The sequence below is a fragment of the Saccostrea cucullata genome, unplaced genomic scaffold (assembly GCF_032062105.1).
Source record: "Saccostrea cucullata isolate Sc308-1 unplaced genomic scaffold, CSIRO_AGI_Scuc_v1 ctg3597, whole genome shotgun sequence".
NCBI lineage: Eukaryota > Metazoa > Mollusca > Bivalvia > Ostreida > Ostreidae > Saccostrea > Saccostrea cuccullata.
This window is the reverse complement of record NW_026932742.1, coordinates 18866-37757: the sequence shown is the minus strand read 5'-3', so window position 1 is coordinate 37757 and position 18892 is coordinate 18866. Positions and strand designations below refer to the sequence as shown.

The window sequence follows — 18892 nt, the reverse complement described above, 5'->3', positions numbered from 1 at the left end:
GCATAAAAGTCTGTAGCTATATTAAAATTTTGGGTGGAATCCACCCTTATGAAAAAATTGACTCATATGTGATATTTATGCCCCCCTTCGAAGGGAGGGCATATTGCTTTGCTGCTGTCCGTCGGTCCGTCGGTCTTTTGGTCCATTTAGTTTCCGTTCATTTTCTTCATAACCGTTACACATACTGAAGTGAAATTTGGTATACAGATTAGTCAGATGAATTTCTAGGTCAAGTTCTGTTTTGGGTACGATCGCACCATAATTGACAAAGTTATGCCCCTTAGATTTAGATCGGGTTTGAACTGCGCTAACTTCCGATTGTCGACAAAAATATGAAGCGAGGAAATATACCATGGATAAATGAGTTGAATTGTCTCCTTTTAATGTTTACTATTTTATTAGATTTAACGCATTTACAACTTGAAAATCTTTCAGTTTATCCTTGGACATGACTTTTGCACATTAAAAAATGACATCCTGAAGAAAAAGGGGAACCTGGTAGGGGACATGTATTGCTTATGCAATACTCTCAGAATGCTTGTTTTAATAGGTGTGCATGATGCAACTGCCTGGATGATTTGTAGTCTCTGAAACCCACATGTACATTTTTATTAGGTAAGTATATGTCAGCAATGGTCAATTATCTCATTTAAGTGACTTTAGCTGTATTTCATTTTAAATTTTTCACAAAATATCAAAAAATTAACGTGGGCGACAGCTATGGACACAGTTTTCTAAAGGAAAATCACCCTTGAAGTGTGCTATTTTCAGGCTTTTTCTGTTGAAAATAGAGAAATGCTTCACATTAATGACGTCATATAAGCAGAATGGTAAACCTTCATGCTATATTCTTTCCTGATATATAAGAGTCATTTATTTAACGAATATTTAGGCATTTTCAAAACTTTTTGATGTCATTACATTTTTAGGGAGCAATAAAGCTAAAACCATACCTTCTTCTTATGGGCATAATTTTATTTGACATTTTTTGTAGGGAATTACGAGAAGGAGGGGGAATGTTGGTCGAAAGAAGAATTTTCCTCGTCTCATCATTACCTATAGGAGTTTGACTGAGGCCATGATTCAGAGTGGAAGCTTCTCAACCTCCTCGTAAAACTTGTACCGCTGGGATACAAACAGGCAATTTGTGCAGTGGAGTCCCATTCTACTTGTGAGACCACGCCTATCCCCATGTCCCACGTGAGGGGTCCATCACAGCGGGGTGTCTGTAGCTGGTGCAGTGAGACAACTTTATTCCACATCTCAGCTGTTTTCCCCAAGTGTAGAAGTCTGTGGGAATTTTGGTTAGCCAGCCCAGGTAAGGTCACAATGGTTTATTTGCATGAAACAGTCAACAGGTAGAAGAGCATGAGAGTACTTAATAGAGTTATTTCCCTTAGACCTACTGACAAGACATACAGAACTTCAGCATCATGTAATTTTAATTGTTTCAACTTAATACTTAATTAGGATTTGTTTGTAAATTAATGTTAAAATTTAGTTCATCTGCATGTATCACATTTAACTTTGCATGTATTTACACAAAATTGTGTATAACATGTAATCCCCCCTTAGAAACTTAATTTTTTTTACATTTTTGATAGTGTTGGCAACGAGTACCCAGTTAACCGTCGAACGATGCAAGTATCGGTTAGTAAAACTGCTATTCGGTATAAGACGGATAAAAATACATTTCTTAAAGTAAATACGTATAAAATATTTTTTTGTTATTTTTAAATGTATATTGACAAATTTACTTAATTTGATTACCGTTAAGCTTGCTCTAGAGGTTCAAAATTAGGATCGATTTGTTTTGATTACCGGTAGTTTAATTGATGACTTTAATTGCCAGAGGGTACACGTTTTGAAAACGTGAGTTATAATAATTAACCTCATTTAGACCTGTGTTAGTCAGAGGAAAATTCTTTAAGTCTTTAACAAGATGCCGCCGCCAACATCTAAAGCGTGGAATTATTGTTAAAGAACGGCTGACTCAAATTCTAGTGTGAATTGGAGATGTATACGGGTGGAACTTCAAATATGCTAAATCACATATAAGATTGAAAAATAATTCGGTAACCAGTGACTTGCATGAAACTCAACAAATATAACCAGTAATTGCATTTAGTGTTACAGGGTATGTTAATTTTCCTCGATTGCGACATATATCTTCTTCAGGAGTCGATAAAAATATTTTCTTAAACAGAAATAAATCCCCTGTTTCAAGTGACATTTAAAAACAAAATTCTATGAAGATTTTGTGTTTTTGGGTTTGAACTTGTAAATAAATATATGTAACATTTAATATCTACTTCCGTCAATATGTAAAAGGATAAGATAAATAATAAATACGGAAACTATAACAAAATACCATCCAATAACCAGGTACTCAATCGGAAGAATAAGCGAGTAACCGGTTACTATAAACCGTCCGATTTGCCAGCACTAATTTTTAACTTGATATCTGATATATAAATACTTAAACTGTAAGAATATTTTAAAAATATTGCTTTGTTATCATTGTTTCATACAAAATTTGACTTACTGCACTGATTCCTTTTCATTGAAGCACTGTGGTGTGGTTTCATCTCTCAGCTTCCTAGGCCAAAGAAGATGGTGGCATGTTCCCCACACAAGCATTTCCACTTTTTCTGCAGCTGACGGAGTGTCCGAAACCATCTTATTCATCTCCTTGGACAGTCTGCTGTATGGTGCGGGTAAGTCTTCCTCCTCTTTACTCCTTATTATGTGGCACATTTTGGGGCTTGTAACCATGATTTATAATGACCCTTTTTGAATTTTGGCATTGCTTTAAATTCTCATTGTTTAGGCTTATAATTCCGAAAACTTGACAAATAGTAATTAAATGATGTTTAAGGCTACAGTGACTGAAGTCTACTGTGTTATCAAAATGGGGAGGGGGGTGTCTTTTGTCTAAATAAATTGTAAACAAAGATGATATAGGGGCTGGGGCACCTGCTATTTCTCTTAATAAAGCTTCATTAGATGGGGAGGTGAAACTTTTCGTACATACTTAATCAGCAGGGGGGAACAGATAAGAATCTTTTTGTATGATCAGAGTCAATAATGACTAACTTTTAATAATCAACAAAGAGTTTGTTAATTTGTGACCTTTTGAAATCTTTGTGCATTGCCTATTTTGCTAGGTTTTCATGCATGCAATTTTCAAATTCTGGATGGAATCCAGAAAAAAATGACTCAATTTGACTTAATATCACTTTATTAATATCATAAAACAAAAACATTTCATTGAACAAATATTTTATTTTATTTATTACAGTCATAAATATATCCAAATATCATCACCGGTCAGAAAGTCATTCACTCTGTTGAACTGTGGTGGAAGCAGTAAGGTGTGACCTATTGAGATGGTCACAGTATCCAATTCACTGAAGTCACAGGACTCAAATTTCATACATGTTCACAGGTATATGTATAGTCTTTGAAATAACCACAATTGACTAATTCTGGGACAGGTAAGTATGTAAGTATAGAAATGAGAGCACCAAATTCCCGGATGTACACATGGCTTTGTTTGTTATGGAACATTAAACCGAATACTGAATGGGTAGGCGTTACACCATTGTAAAATTAATGACTTTTGAAATAATTAAATGATGGGATGAGGGAATATTACAGAAAGTATAGAATAGGGAAGATTTTAGGAGTGGGGGTTGTTTTTTTATGAAGCGTTTTATTTACTGCGGATCTCTATAAGTTAAAAATAACTGCAATTTTTACCTATAAACGCCATGGGACCATATATTTTTTTCAGTACTTTTGTTAGGCTTAGAACAAAGTTTGAAATGATATGCTAAGGAATTTCTGAAATTGTCATAGTAAAGTACTGAGAGGGCCTAAGATTTGTATAGAGTTTTATGGGAAAATAATTAGTGGTCTTTTCCTTATAGAGAGAGATGGCTGTCACCATTGCTAGAGCTGCATATCAAGGAAAGGATTATTTGATTGAATTAACAACCCAGATCTGCATAATTATGCTTCCAGGTATTTAATTAAACACCTTAATGTATTTCATTAAGAAAAATCTAAATTGTAAACATATTTTATAGTCTAAAAGAAATTAATAAATTCATACTTTTATATGCTCGGCTTTGTGTCCGTTCCTCCGTCTGTGTGTTCATCTGTTAGGTTTTTCTTGTGTTTGGCTCATAACTTTAATTCTATTAGGCCTAGAGTTACGAAACTTTGTCAGCTGATACATCTTGGGTAGAAGGTGTGTCATGCAAAAAAAGTAGGTTGGGCTAAAAAAGAACAAAGTACGGTATTGGCCAAAAAAATGCCGACTGTCAGACCTGATCCGTTCAAAACATTTTAAGTAGCTTAGAATTTTTAGAATTAAATGATATATAATAAATATACCTGACTCAAAAGTATGCATTAGAAAAATAATGCTCAAAACTGTACCTTTTCTAGCAGAACGTCAAGATTTTACAAAGAAATTGGACGTAACGTTATATGTTGAATGTGTAGTAAGCGACGGCTGCGTAATCTGAAAATCCTAAATTACCCGCTAGGACACAGTAAATATATATTTAGAAATTCAGTTGTTGATTTATTATTTTGTCATTGTTGGTTTGCTTTTGCTTTTTTAAAAATTTATTTGGAATTTCCGCCTGAAGTAGTTTCAGACACAGGAGGGAGGGAGGGAAAATATTATTTTTTTTTAATTGAAGATACATTATAAATTTTTGATAAAAATCTCAAAAGAAAATTACCTAATTTTATATAGATTTGACACTATATTTCAGTGTTTTGTATGGTGCGTGTGATACATGTAAAGGGCAAAAAAATTGATTAAATTTAAAAAAAATCTTCCTACTTTTGGTCAATAAAATTTTTTCAGGAGGGGGGCATTTCAATGAGGCTGGAGGCAATTCCAAACAAAAAATAATTTTATTTTGGCCTCGCTCTGATTTTTAATTTAAAAGATATAGCCAAATATGGAAATATCTTTTCCGGCCCATAACTAGAAAACTATTAGACTTAGACTCATCACACTTGGCTAGTTTATGTACCTTAGGTAGAAGATGTGTTGCGACCTATTTCAAGCTTTAAGGTCACTGTGACCTTTGATTTAAGTGAATTTAAAAAAAAATTGTCTTTTTACTATTTATTTACACATCCCAAAAAATGTAAGAGCATTGCACTATACTTATTAAAAAAGTGTTAAATCAAGAAAATACTTTTTTTTAGCACTACTGGTCAGAGACCAGAAGAGCTTATGCGATGGTAATGCGTCCGTCGTCCGTCCGTCTGTCTGTCTGTCTGTAAACAATGTTTTCAAAATGCTACTCCTCCTACAGTTTTGGTCTGATTTCAATATAACTTGGCACACAAGTAGACTACACTAAGATACATAATTCTGTGCATCGGTTTTTGATTTCGATGAACGGTGTTGCCGTGGATACTAAAAATAGAAATTTCTGTGAAATTCTTTCAAAATGCTACTCCTCTTACAGTTTTTGTCTGATTTCAATATAACTTGGCACACAAGTAGACTACACTAAGATACATAATTCTGTGTATCGGTTTTTGATTTCGATGAACGATGGTGCATTGGTTACCAAAAATAGAAATTTTTGAAGTACTCCTCCTACAGTTTTTGTCTGATTTAAATATATCTTGGCACACAAGTAGACTACACTAAGATACATAATTCTGTGCATCGGTTTTTGATTTCCATGAACGGTGTTGCCGTGGTTACTAAAAATAGAAAATTCTTTCAAAATGCTACTCCTCCTACAGTTTTTGTCTGATTTCAATATAACTTGGCACACAAGTAGACTACACTAAGATACATAATTCTGTGCATCGGTTTTTGATTTCCATGAACAGTGTTGCTGTGGTTACTAAAAATAGAAATTTCTGTGAAATTCTTTCAAAATGCTACTCCTCCTACAGTTTTGGTCTGATTTCAATATAACTTGGCACACAAGTAGACTACACTAAGATACATAATTCTGTGTATCAGTTTTTGTTTTGGATGATCGGTGTTGCCGTGGTTACTAAAAATAGAAATTTCTGTGAAATTCTTTCAAAATGCTACTCCTCCTACAGTTTTGATCTGATTTCAATATAACTTGGCACACAAGTAGACTACACTAAGATACATAATTCTGTGTATCGGTTTTTGATTTCGATGAATGGTGTTGCCGTGGTTACTAAAAATAGAAATTTCTCCAAATAACAGTTTTAGTCTGGTTATAATATAATGTGGCACACAAGTAGACTACACTAAGAACATAAAGAGACTTAATCAAGGATCATTATTCTATTTATTGCTGTTGAAAAGTTTCAATTTCGAACTGCTTAAGTACTTTTCTCTTCCTTTGCTATAAGTACAAACCAGTAGAGCTTCAGTCTTAACAGAGACTTCTGGTTTTCAGCATATACTAATTAACAGCAATCCATGATATAATATATGTTAAAGACCCAATTTTTTTACCGTACGGTTACCTGAGGAGGGGGAGTGGTCTATGTAACAGTGGTGTTATTTACCTGGAGACCCAAATACTGAAGATGTCAAAAATCTATATACATGTAGCATTACACAGGAAGTCTGTGTTTGGTATGATCAGGGTCAACATTCAATGTTTCGTGTCTAAATTTGAGTGAAACTACTTGAAATAATTAAAATATTTCAATATAAAATTTATTTATAGATACTTTCAGCGATATCTAATGAAGAAAAAAAAATTATAAAGAAATATCGTTTTTATATTAAAACAAAAATGTAAAATTAAAGAAAAGAACACAGAGTAAAACTACAAAGTAAACATATCCTTTTTTAATTAAACTTGTGTAAATATGAAAATTAAAAGAAAAAAGAAGAAAATATTCCATTCATAGGCCTATCCGTCGTGTGAACATATACAATGTACAGCGATAGGAATATTGCCTACGTTCTGACCAACAATAGTGTCGAAAATACTCACCATTTCCGGGTGTTCGTGAATTTAATTTTTGTAATTTTTTATTGCTTGCAAGGTTTCTTTTATACGTTTAAGAATTGATTTTGGCTTCATATATTCACTATTTAATTTCAAATATTGGGTATTGACAGGCGTTAGGAAATTCGAACTAAAAGTTATAATCTCGAAACTCGTGTTTCTGACATTTCAGAACTTTACAACGGAACATGGTGTAGATTGTATTCATATATACTTAGATAAAACATGGGATAAAGGAATTTGTTATCCATGCCGTTTGTACTAAATATATTTTCTTATTTATCATATTCCAATTTTAATCGGCAAATAGCATTTCTGTGCACGAACCGGTCTAAATTCTACAGCAGATATCTTGGACGACATATCGCCTAAAATACAATATAGCGGTTGAGATTGAAATCAAATATTTTATGAAGTTAAGTTTTATCTATCTATTCTCAATTATTTTTGAAATAAAAATGTTATCAGGATTGTTTTTTTTTAACCCCGTGTATACAAGGCGGCTACATGAAAGTGTTTGACGCGTGACCAGGCAATCGTTTTCAAAAGACACAAACTCAGGCTGTCAGGTAGCACTGGTAGCTGGCCTGTCAATCAAATCAGTTGCTATTGTTTTCTTAATGATTGACAGGCGGTAAATTATTGATCTTGAATCAGGTAGATTTTGGGGGCGTTTACATAAAATTGGGTGTTTAAAGAAATTCCACCTTTCCAATGAGTATATTTATCGAGAAGGATATGGAAATAACGAACAGAATTCAATCTCAACGTCCATTAAACAAATATACAAAATAAGAGCAGAGCAAACACGGACCTCCGAAACATCAGAGGTGGGATCAGGTGCCATGGAGGAGTGAGCATCCCCTGCCGACCGGTCACACCCGCCGTGTGCTCGTTGTCATAATCAGGATATAATGGAAAAAATGCGTGGTCAATTCAGTGTATAAATAATGGACTAACAATTGGTATGAAAAACGTCAGTCAGCATTTCATTCAATGATAAATTGTATTAATTTTGCTGACAAGGTCATTGTATCGACCATAGAATTTACGAAATGATGACTTTAAACGAGACTGTTGATATTCTTGTTTCATCAACTTGCTTGTCAATAATTTACCTCGTTTAAGAAATTGTTCATACGTAGAGCATGCTCTTGCGTATCGAATCAACTGAGATATAAATACTCCGTATGCAGGTGATGAAGGTATATTGCTGCATAAGTAAGGGAAGTTGACGATAGAAAAGTTAAAGTCATCACGTTTATCATATAGCTTGATAATTAGATTACCATTAGTGTCTTTTTCAAGTAAAATTTCCAAATATGAAGCAGAAGTGTCGGACTCTGTGGTATCTTTTATCTCAAGCTCACCAGGATATATTGTGTGGACATAGGAATGGAAATTATCATTATTAATTGACAATACGTCGTCGATATATCTAAATGTCGAGTTGAAGGCCACAGCAAGTGTTTTCTTCTTTTCACGTAAAAGATTTTGCATAAATTCTGCTTCATATGAATATAAAAATAAGTCTGCTAATAACGGAGCGCAATTTGTACCTATGGGAATTCCAATAGATTGTTGGAATACCTGGTCTCCAAAAACCACATAGATATTGTCAATCAGAAACTCAAGCATCTTCTTGATGTCAACTTCAGAGTACTTATGTGTGCAATCAGAATCTGTTTTAACAAAATAATGTTTCAAATGACCAATGACGAGGTAAGTAAACTTACCAAGCAATGGTTAAGAAGAATTCTGATAACAGAAAATTGCATATAAGAGAGAAATTAATGAGTTTAGTGTGAGGTGTAGCTGTTAGAGTATCCACATAATCTACATCCCTTGGGTATTGGGAAGATGGGTCAGCCTGTTGGATTAGAAATAGCTCTTGTTAGCTAGCATAAGTTTTAAAATGAATTTGATGAAAAGTAATTAAAAATAAAACTAATTTGATATTGCATAATAAACTAATTTGACATTATATAATATTATTAATTTAAAAAAATTATGGGGATTGGGGTTGAATCTGCATGTCCATTTGTCCATATGATTTTTATTGCATATTTAATAGGGCTGGGTATTGGCCCGAGATTTCGTATTGCGATATATTGCGATATTTTTAACTGTATTGCGATATGTATTGCAATATTTTCAATGTAATAATGTAATAAAAATGGCATTTTCTTACCATTTTTTTTTTAAAATTTAAATGCAGAATGTACACAACTATGATAAGTACCCTAAACAGAAAAAAATTTTTGTTGAAATCATTTAAGTTATGCTCTGAAATGTTCCCACAAACAACTTCTAACTTACTGTTTGATTTAATAACAAACTTTTATAAGTCCATTTTTACATTTAATGACAAAATTCCTTAATCTAAGCATATTGCCAATATATCGATATTACAAAATCGTATTGCGATGCGGTATTTTTTGTCATTGTATTGCAATATATTGAAATATTGATATTATTGCCCAGCCCTGATATTTAAACACGTGTTGTAATATATCTTTAAAAAAAAAAATCATTGATTATTTTATAAGTTTTAAAAATATTTTAGGGTAGAAAGTGCAGGTCCATTCATCTCCAATCAGAGATTAATTAATGAGTTTAATGTAGGAAGCCTAGCTGTCTTAATCATTTTATCTTTATCCTTTGGGAATCAGACAGAAGAACCCTTGGTCAGGTAATATAGCATATATCATTTAATGTCTAGCCTTTTATTTCAAAATTATTTGGTATAGATTAAGTTGTTCAGACTAATGTGATACATGTAATGTCTATTATGATTGGCATTTGATAAAAAAATATTTTAAGGAATGGAAAAATCAAAGAAATCAATTTTCTTGCACTCTAAACTGTTAAAGATATTTGTAATTTTTGACGAGCGCATCATGCTGTGGCGTGGCACTTTATTTTCATAGAGCCTTTCATTTTATGCAAACTGATCGAAGGTCAATGACAAAACTTCAGAACAGGTCAAGGTCAAATATGGAAGTGAAAGAGCACATAATGCTGACACTTTTTAAAAGTATAATTAGTTACAGATTCTCGTTTGCTTTTATTTCAGACTGCCCCTGAGATGTTTCCCTATGAAGAATTTCCCATAACAGAGGTCAAGGTCAACACAGACCTCCACTTTCCAGGGGCCGGGTGTCTGGTGGTTTCCTGTAAAACCGACTCCAAGGTTACAAAGAAAGAGTAGGCACATTTTCTCTGTTGCTACATCTTATGTTCTTATGTTCAACAATGTGTATATTGACATTGATTTACTTTTTAGAGCTCCTGAGCCAAAGGCTCAAGTGAGCTTTTCTGATCACAATTTTTCAGTTGTCTGTTGTAAACTTTTCATATTTTCATCTTATTCTCAAGAACCACTGGGCCAATTTCAACCCAACTTGCTACAAAGTATCCTTGGGTAAAGGGGTTTCAAAAAAAATCAAATGAAGGGCTGCCCACATTTTCCTTTTCCAATTGGAGATAATTATGAATTAGAGAACAATTAATGGCATTTATAAAAATCTTCTTCTTCAGAGCAGTGCTCTAAGTTGCGACTAAAATGGTCGCATTTGTGACCCAAAAATTGATTTTGCGACTAGAAATGAAAACACACTCGCATTTAGTAACTGAGAAAATTTGGACTGGAAACAACCAATTTTGAAGATCGGGATTGAGATTTCATTTGTAAAGATTCTCTATCAAGAAAATGTTTGAAGACATATACTTAAATACACTTTACAGAGCGTTGCATGGACTTAGATCACATAATGTTATGACAGCATGGCATGCTGTACATACATGCCAACTTTTGAAAATTGCCATGGGGGATTTAGCGCGAGACAACAATTTTCAGAGCTCTAAATTCCCTACATTTTGTCGTGAAATTAAATGATAATGAAATGATCTTTTTTTAGATTTATAATATATTTGATATCACTTATAAATACAACTTAAGGATTAATTTAACACAAAAAATTAATGAATTTTTTTTTTTATGTTTTTTTTTTCTTTAAAATTTTAATATTTTTGCTAAAATAAGTGCCTCTCTTATTTAAACATGTTTTTTTTTTTCTACCAGGACACTTAATTCAGTGAAAAATTGAACAACTTTTAAATCATTTTTTTCCAAAGGCTTTTAAAATATAAGAGGTTTTGATAATGTTAAGTCCTGTTTCTGGAAACTTTTTTGAGATTTTTAATTTATATTTCATTTAATTAGAAATTCTAATAAGGTATTAAATTTACTGAAATTTATACCACCTATCCAAAGGAGAATTATTTTTTTTACAGTCATGAAATTTGTCAGGCTTAACATGTGGGTACATGTATTTCCTTAAGTCATGAACATACCTATAAAATATTACTTTTGGTAGAAGGAAGGGAAAAGAAACTCTAATTTACATACACTTGATTGTTTCATCTTAAGTTCATAATATTTTAACTGGCAAACTTTACTTCGGGGTTTATAAATTATTGTAAACTGCCCCAAGTTTTGTTATATCGGATAACAGGAGTTGAAATAAGCTTCATTTCTTATTATTTAATTTCAATGTAGACAATGAGACAATATTTCCTCCAGAAGGTTACAGACTACTAATTTTACCCCTATTTCATTGACCACTCAAGTAGTTCTAGTTTAAATATAGAGGTTCTTTTATGCGCCTAGATCGATAGATCCTGGGCGTATATTGTTTTTGTCCTGTCTGTTTGTCTGTTTGTCTGTTGTCAACTTTAGCCTTGGCAATAACTTTTGAACAATTAGAGTTAGAGACTTCATATTTGGTATGCATACTCCACTAATAAAGTCCTTTCAAAGGACATCAAGGTCAATGACCTTGAGACCTTGACTGTGACCTATATGCTAAAAATAGCTTTTTCCACTGTTTGTCATAACTTTTGAACCATAAGAGATAAGGATTTCATATTTGGTATGCATACTCCACTGATTAAGTTCTTTCAGTTGACATCTAGGTCAATCATCTTGTGACCTTGACTGTGACCTATATGCTAAAAATAGCTTTTTCCACTGTTTGCCATAACTTTTGAACCATAGGAGATAGGATCTTCATATATGGGATGCATACTCCACTGATTAAGTTTTTTCAAATGACACCATTGTCAATGACCTTGTGACCTTTACTGTGACCTATATGCTAAAAATAGCTTTTTACACTTTTTGCTATAACTTTTGAACCATAGGAGATATGAACTTCATATTTGGGATTCATACTTCACTGATTAAGTTCTTTCAAGTGATACCATGGTCAATGACCTTGTGACCTTGACTGTGACCTATATGCTAAAATAGCTTTTTACACTTTTTGCTATAACTTTTGAACCATAGAAGAACTTCATATTTGGGATTCATACTTCACTGATTAAGTTCTTTCAAGTGACACCATGGTCAGTGACCTTGACTGTGACCTATATGCTAAAAATAGCTTTTTACACTTTTTGCCATAACTTTTAAACCATAGGAGATATGGATTTCATATTTGGGATGCATACTCCACTGATTAAGTTCTTTCAAATGACACCACGGTCAATGACCTTGTGACCTTGACTGTAACCAATATGCTAAAAATAGATTTTTTTAACTTTGTTGCCGCCGGGCACATAGTGTTTTACAAACACATCTTGTCTTAAAAATTCTTTGGGGTGTTTATGGAGTAGAAAGCGGTTATTTTGGGGCATAAATTGAAAGGAGAGGGTCTGAAAAAAATTATAAAAATGACAATAATGGGAAATTTCGCTTTTAAGTGCGTAGTAGGAAGGGTGTAAAGAGGCCCATATTTACCCTTTCCTAACAGAGAAAGTGAAAAAAGCAGGGTAGGGGTCATTTGCAAGGCCATAAAAAGACTTGCAGACTATGAATGTTCCTGAGAACTTGGTAAATTTTTGGACTTGAAATGGTTTTACTCTGTGCCAAGTTTCAGTTACGTTGATCATGAGCTGGTGTAATTTTTAAAAAAATATTTTTTTATGTCATAAAGGAATGAATAGCAAAACAATTCATTTGGTAGTCTGTGTCCTATCAGGTCAAAGGTCAAAACTCCTGTTAATCAGTTTATTGGCACTTTTCGGATAATTTGGAACTAATCATGCTAATTGTTGAAAAAATTGATGGATAAATATATTTTTCGGAGAAATTAAATGGATTTAAATAATTAAAAAGGGGGAGGGGCACCTGCTCAGGTTGTCAAAGGGTATGACATAATGTGTGCAATTAATGTGTGTCAAGAATTTATTCAAATATGAATTTTGATTCTTTATTTAATGTTGTAGGTAACATAGAACCCGTTTGATTGTTCAGATTACACTATTGTTAGTAGGAAAGAAATGCCTAATTTCTCAAAACTTAAGCTACTTGGTGTTTGTAATTATATTTGTCCCAATTACTTATTTATTTGACACAATATCTTATTAATTATGAATGTGAACTGAAGTTAAAATGCTTTTAAATTCATTTTTTTAGTGGATCATATTTAGCAGATTGTGGGGATGAATGCAGTTGTAGCCTGGATTGGTGACTTAAAAATTTCAGGCCAGTTACCAGTCAGAAGTGAACAATTTTTGTACCAGAAGCAGAGAAAGTGAGCATTCAGAAAACAAGATACAGCTGTCAATATGGCAGTCAAAAGCAGCCAAGTCAAAGGTATACAATCAACTGAGTCATAGTTTGTATTATTTTGTTTGTTTTCTTTTTAGCTCACCTGAGCCGAAGGCTCAAGTGAGCTTTTCTGATCACATTGTGTCCGTCGTCCGTCCGTCCGTCCGTCTGTCCGTCTGTTCTTACGAGAGGTACATTATGGGGTAAAATTAATGTATTTTCCAGCAGTGTGGGGTTTTTTGGGTACTGTGGGGTTAACCCCATAATGAAGAGGTCTAATTACGTTCAAAATTACTCTATGAGGTCGAAAAACCTAAAATTAGATTTAACCTCACAAAGACTTTGTCCAAATTTTGGACATGTCCTTAGCCCAAAACGCTCAGACATTCAGAAATCTGCTGTTTAGAGGAGTTCGGTAATTGAATCGAGGAGTTCCGAATACCTGAGCATGCGCATATATTTAAAACTAACTGCGCATGCGCAGAATACGGAAGTAGCTGTGTTTGGACATTTTTGTATTAGCAGTGAGGAAATTCGGAAACACAAAAAGCAAATGCAGTAAGTCTTACTATTTTGTTGCACCACATTGAAAAAAAGCTTTGTAAGTTGTTTGATATGATTCATACGTACATTATGCAGTTGTAGAATTTATTTAAAGTCAAGGAAAGGACACTTGTAGTCCACATAAACACATACCGATTGAAAACGGGCTTTTGTGAAAAAAATTATAATGAATGCACTGATAGTTCTTTTTTTAATCAGAGGTCTGCAATGAAAATCGACCGATACCCGGGGGTCGGGCTAGTGGTTTTCTGCAAGAGGGTCGCCCCGTTGGCCAGTAAAAAAAGATAATATTATTTATACACGTGCAATACATGCAAAGCACACCTGGTACGTATTTTCACTCGTTTTTTGCAACAAAAATCCAAACCATTTAAATTTTCCATATAACATGCTCCAACTGTCAATAAATCTCCATAATTTAATCCGTGTTGGAGTACTACTTGGCTTATTTACTTCAAAAAACGATCGTGTTTTTTTCTTAATTCGAATTTTCTCTATATCTATGGTAATTACATGCAGATATCTCATAACATAAATACATGTGATTCTTCCGATGGGAGACAAAATCTCTGGATTTTTCACGCCTCTTCCGCCCCTTCCGATTAATTTTTAAATCATCCGTGTTTAAATTTTTTTTCAAATTGAATATTTTTGGCTTTAATTTTATCCTGTTTCGTAGTATAATTGCTCTCTCTCTCTCTCTCTCTCTCTCTCTCTCTCTCTCTCTCTCTCTCTCAATTCATTCTAGATACGTACCAATTGTTTATCTACTCTTCACACATTTGTTTACATGTACTTGTAATCGTACCTTAATCTATAGAGAAAAAATCAGAATGGAAAAATGGAATTAATGTCACTGCAATAAATTTTCGCAGCAAGTAGGAATCGTAGGAATCAACATGGGGTTGTATAATTAGGTTGTAAAATTTAGTGGTATATCAATTTGATAAATGACAATCAATGTTTATAAATGAGTGTAGGACATTTTAATCAGTTGTTAAAATACCCAATATGTCACATTGCTTACACAGTCGCTTGTGTAATTATGTGCCGGATAAAAAAATTCACCTATTAAAGAAATTAAACAAATTACCTTTAGATACGTATATATAACTCTCTTTGTGTTAATGAAAAAATATAATTGTCCTGTAAGATCAATTTGTACTTATTTTTCAAGATCGACCATTGAAAATTTAAAAGAATTAAATCACAATTAATAGTTTTTCTATAGCTAAACTTAAAGAAATTCAAGCTTAAAGCTTCATTTTGTAATTTACAATATTAATTCATCATTACTTTGAATATTTACAGTGAGAGTATGTAACTTAGCTAATACAGGTCTATCAGTATTTTCACACCTGTTAGATTTTGATTCCGTGTAGAAGCTCTAATTGCAACTCTTGTCAAAACAAATGATTTGTATAGCATGATTATCTCGTGAATGTCACCATCAGGAGACGATCGATAGGGATTAGTTACGCTCTGGTGCACTTGACACCTGTGTTGTAGTAGAATGATTTTAAACTGCGTTAATACAAATCTTTGGTCAATTGAATAATTTTTTGTGTGTGTCTGTATGTTAGATAGAAATTCTGACAGCTTTATAAAAATAATATTAAAAATTTACCAGACTTTAAAAACTTCAGCAAAGTAGTTGATCGAGGATTAATTGAAAGGGGGGGGGGGGGTTACACTGCTGATCATTACCTGAACATATTATAGTGAAGTTTTTAAATGAATTTTATTGACACTTACTGAAATAAATTTTTATACTTTATTTAATTCACCAATAAACTGTCTTTTAATTAAAGCTTTTATATTTTTTCTTATTAAAAAAATAGATAGTAGTAAGGCACATGTATTTCTTCTTGAATGATTTGAATGTTACAAAAGAACACTAAGAGTTCCCGAAACTAGTCAAAAATATGTCGGACAATTGTCTTGTAAATATTCAAAATTCACCGGACAGTTGTAAAATTTACCGGACATTAATTTTTTGTATGTAAATTTAACATATTATAGGATTGGAAATTGTAAAGATATAATAAATGATATGTGTAAATAAAAAGATGGCAGATTTAAAAAAAAAAATTATTGAAATATTTTGTATATGGCCTTTGTATGCAGGATTTGACGTTGCCGAAGGCGTGTGATGACCAACGCTTAATTCATGTATAAATTTATTATGGCCTTTCTGACAGATTTTTAAAATGTTTTTAAAAATAAAATCTGCAACATGACAACTCTTGGTTGATTGTTTGGAAAATATGTTGTTTTCCAGGCTTTTTTCTTTTGGATTTTTGTATTTTATGTGCCAGGAAAAATATTACGTAAAATGTCAAACTCGTTTTAAAAAGCCTGGTAAAACGTCCGATATTTCTGACTAGTTAAAATTTATTATACAACCTCCATACAGTTAAAAATATGTACTAATGATATAAAGATATGCAAATTTATCATGAAAATGATGATTTTAAGTGAATTTGTTGTCGTTTTACTACATTCAAGTCAATCCGCTATTTTTAGAAAAGGGGAAAAACGCGCTTGTATTTTAAATGCTATCAAATACATTAAAAAAAATCCAGAAGTTGGTATAATATTATCATGCTAATAGATTAAATTATAGAGAAAATAATAAATGGTAACAAATTGTCTGTAATCAAGCAGAAATAGCAGGCACTCTTGCAACCCTGCAAATTCGTCCTTCAAAACGAAAGTAGATTGTCACATTTTTTTTACTATCAGAACTACAGAGTGCATATATTTATCATGGAAAATATTTGTTGACAGGGTTTTTAAAACTGTTTTTCCTCCCAGACTTATGGAAATTATTATTTTAATATGTAGCTTTTTATAGTAGACAATCAACGTCTACATTTTATTTAAACAAGATCTGGCGATGCCCTGACGTTTTTTTTTTTTTTCATTCCTTTAGTTTTGCATTTGTTTATTGTCAGGACAATTGAATTAAATGATTTTGTTAAGATTATATGTAAAGGTTATACAGTCTGTAAAAAAAAAAAACCATCGGACATTTTGACCAATAAAATTAAGATTTTATCGGTCCCATTCAAAGTTCACCGGGGATCCCCGGTGGACCGGTGCGTTTCTGGAACTCTGAACACTTATGAACAAAACCTTAAAAATCTAATTTGGAATTCTTTAATTTCATATTTTTTAAATAGGCATGGATTAATATATATATACACACATACAAAGGTTTTGTGAAATTGACATGTTTAATTAAATCAACTGTAGTGGTTATTGCTGTTTATTTATTGACTGACTGGCTACTTCTTGGGCAAACTGGAATAAGAGGCCACCTGTCTTAAGTGGCTAGTTTCTGGACTTCCCAAAGCTTAAAACAAGTTTGACTGTACTTTTTCACCTTTTACCAATATAAGAAAGTAGTTCACAGTACATGACAACTATGCTTTAAATAAATTTCGATGAATTTTAATTAGTAACTCGGAATTTTTGTATGTGATATAAATAAACATTTGCTTCTGTATTCCTTTGTAGAGTTCAGATACTGAAAGTGAACATCAGTGGAACTTTGATGATCTAGGCCGCTCTATTTTTGCAGCAACACCAGCATGCGTCGGACATTCATAAAGTTGAAAGAACAAACCTATGACTTGAACACACAATTTGTGATCTGAATATAGTTCACAAATTTAAGGAAAGCAACTATCAAAGACATCCAGATTGATGGTTAGTACATGTTATAAGTGCCCATAAAATCAAGACAACAATATTATTTTACAATAAATTAAAACATAACCTGTTAAAAAAAAAATGAACATTATCATTTATAAATATATTTTACTGTATTTTTTTTTGACAGGTATACATGAAGTATGAATGAAAGCCTTTTCAGAAGAACAAGCACAATCCCGATTCATTCTTGCCATTGTCTTCTCCAGACGGTGACATTTAGGACCTGACTTACTTTTCAGAAAAAGAAGATGAATCGATTTTTGATAGTTGATCTTAAAAAGATAACATTTTCAGGGGTCGTGGATTGAATGACATTTTCTTGCAATCTCCCATGCAGAGTTGTCGTTCGTTCCTCTCTCAATCTGCAATGGGCTCACGTCAAGATTTTTGACATAACGTATAAAACTTGATATTTGAAGAATTGTTTCAATTCAAATCAATAGTTCTGGATTGATTTAGTAAATATCTATCTATAAATTCAGACATAAACATAGAAATTGAATTGTAATGAATTAAAACAAACGCACTATTTCTCGTGTTTAAAACTGTGTATACGCGAGCCAACGACAGAGGTGAATGTATGAGCCGATGGTAGAGAGTGATTTTCTTGATGGGCAACTAGTTTCAAGTATTTGGATGTCTATTCTCAATTTACTGCAAACCTTAAATTAACTTCTTGTTTATTAGTTAAATGTGAGACCGTTTCTTACTTGAAGTAATCATTTTTTGAATTGAGCTATGTAATCTCTGATTACTTATGTTTATGAGTAGTGTTCAGCTTTAAGACAAAAGGATCTTTTATGAACATTGCATTCGTCATGGTGAATTTCTATACATTAAGTAACAGTCATAGTTTTCGTCTTTTTTAATTAGCGATCTCATTTTAAATGTGAGAAATAATTATTAAACTGAAATGTATATTTATGTTGTTTGATTTTTATTTTTTTGAAAATTGTAAATCAATTGCATGTTGTTGTTTTTTTTTTTCATTTTATTTTAG

At 32.5% G+C, this 18892-nt stretch overlaps 1 long non-coding RNA gene across 1 annotated transcript; it reads left to right on the top strand.

Moving 5' to 3' along the window:
* Positions 1 to 13691: 13691 nt before the first annotated feature.
* On the top strand, positions 13692 to 18506 carry LOC134235983 (uncharacterized). The gene is made up of 5 exons (XR_009985513.1): positions 13692 to 14166; positions 14371 to 14499; positions 17695 to 17886; positions 18020 to 18236; positions 18463 to 18506. It is a non-coding gene; the product is annotated as an uncharacterized LOC134235983 (long non-coding RNA).
* Positions 18507 to 18892: the final 386 nt, after the last annotated feature.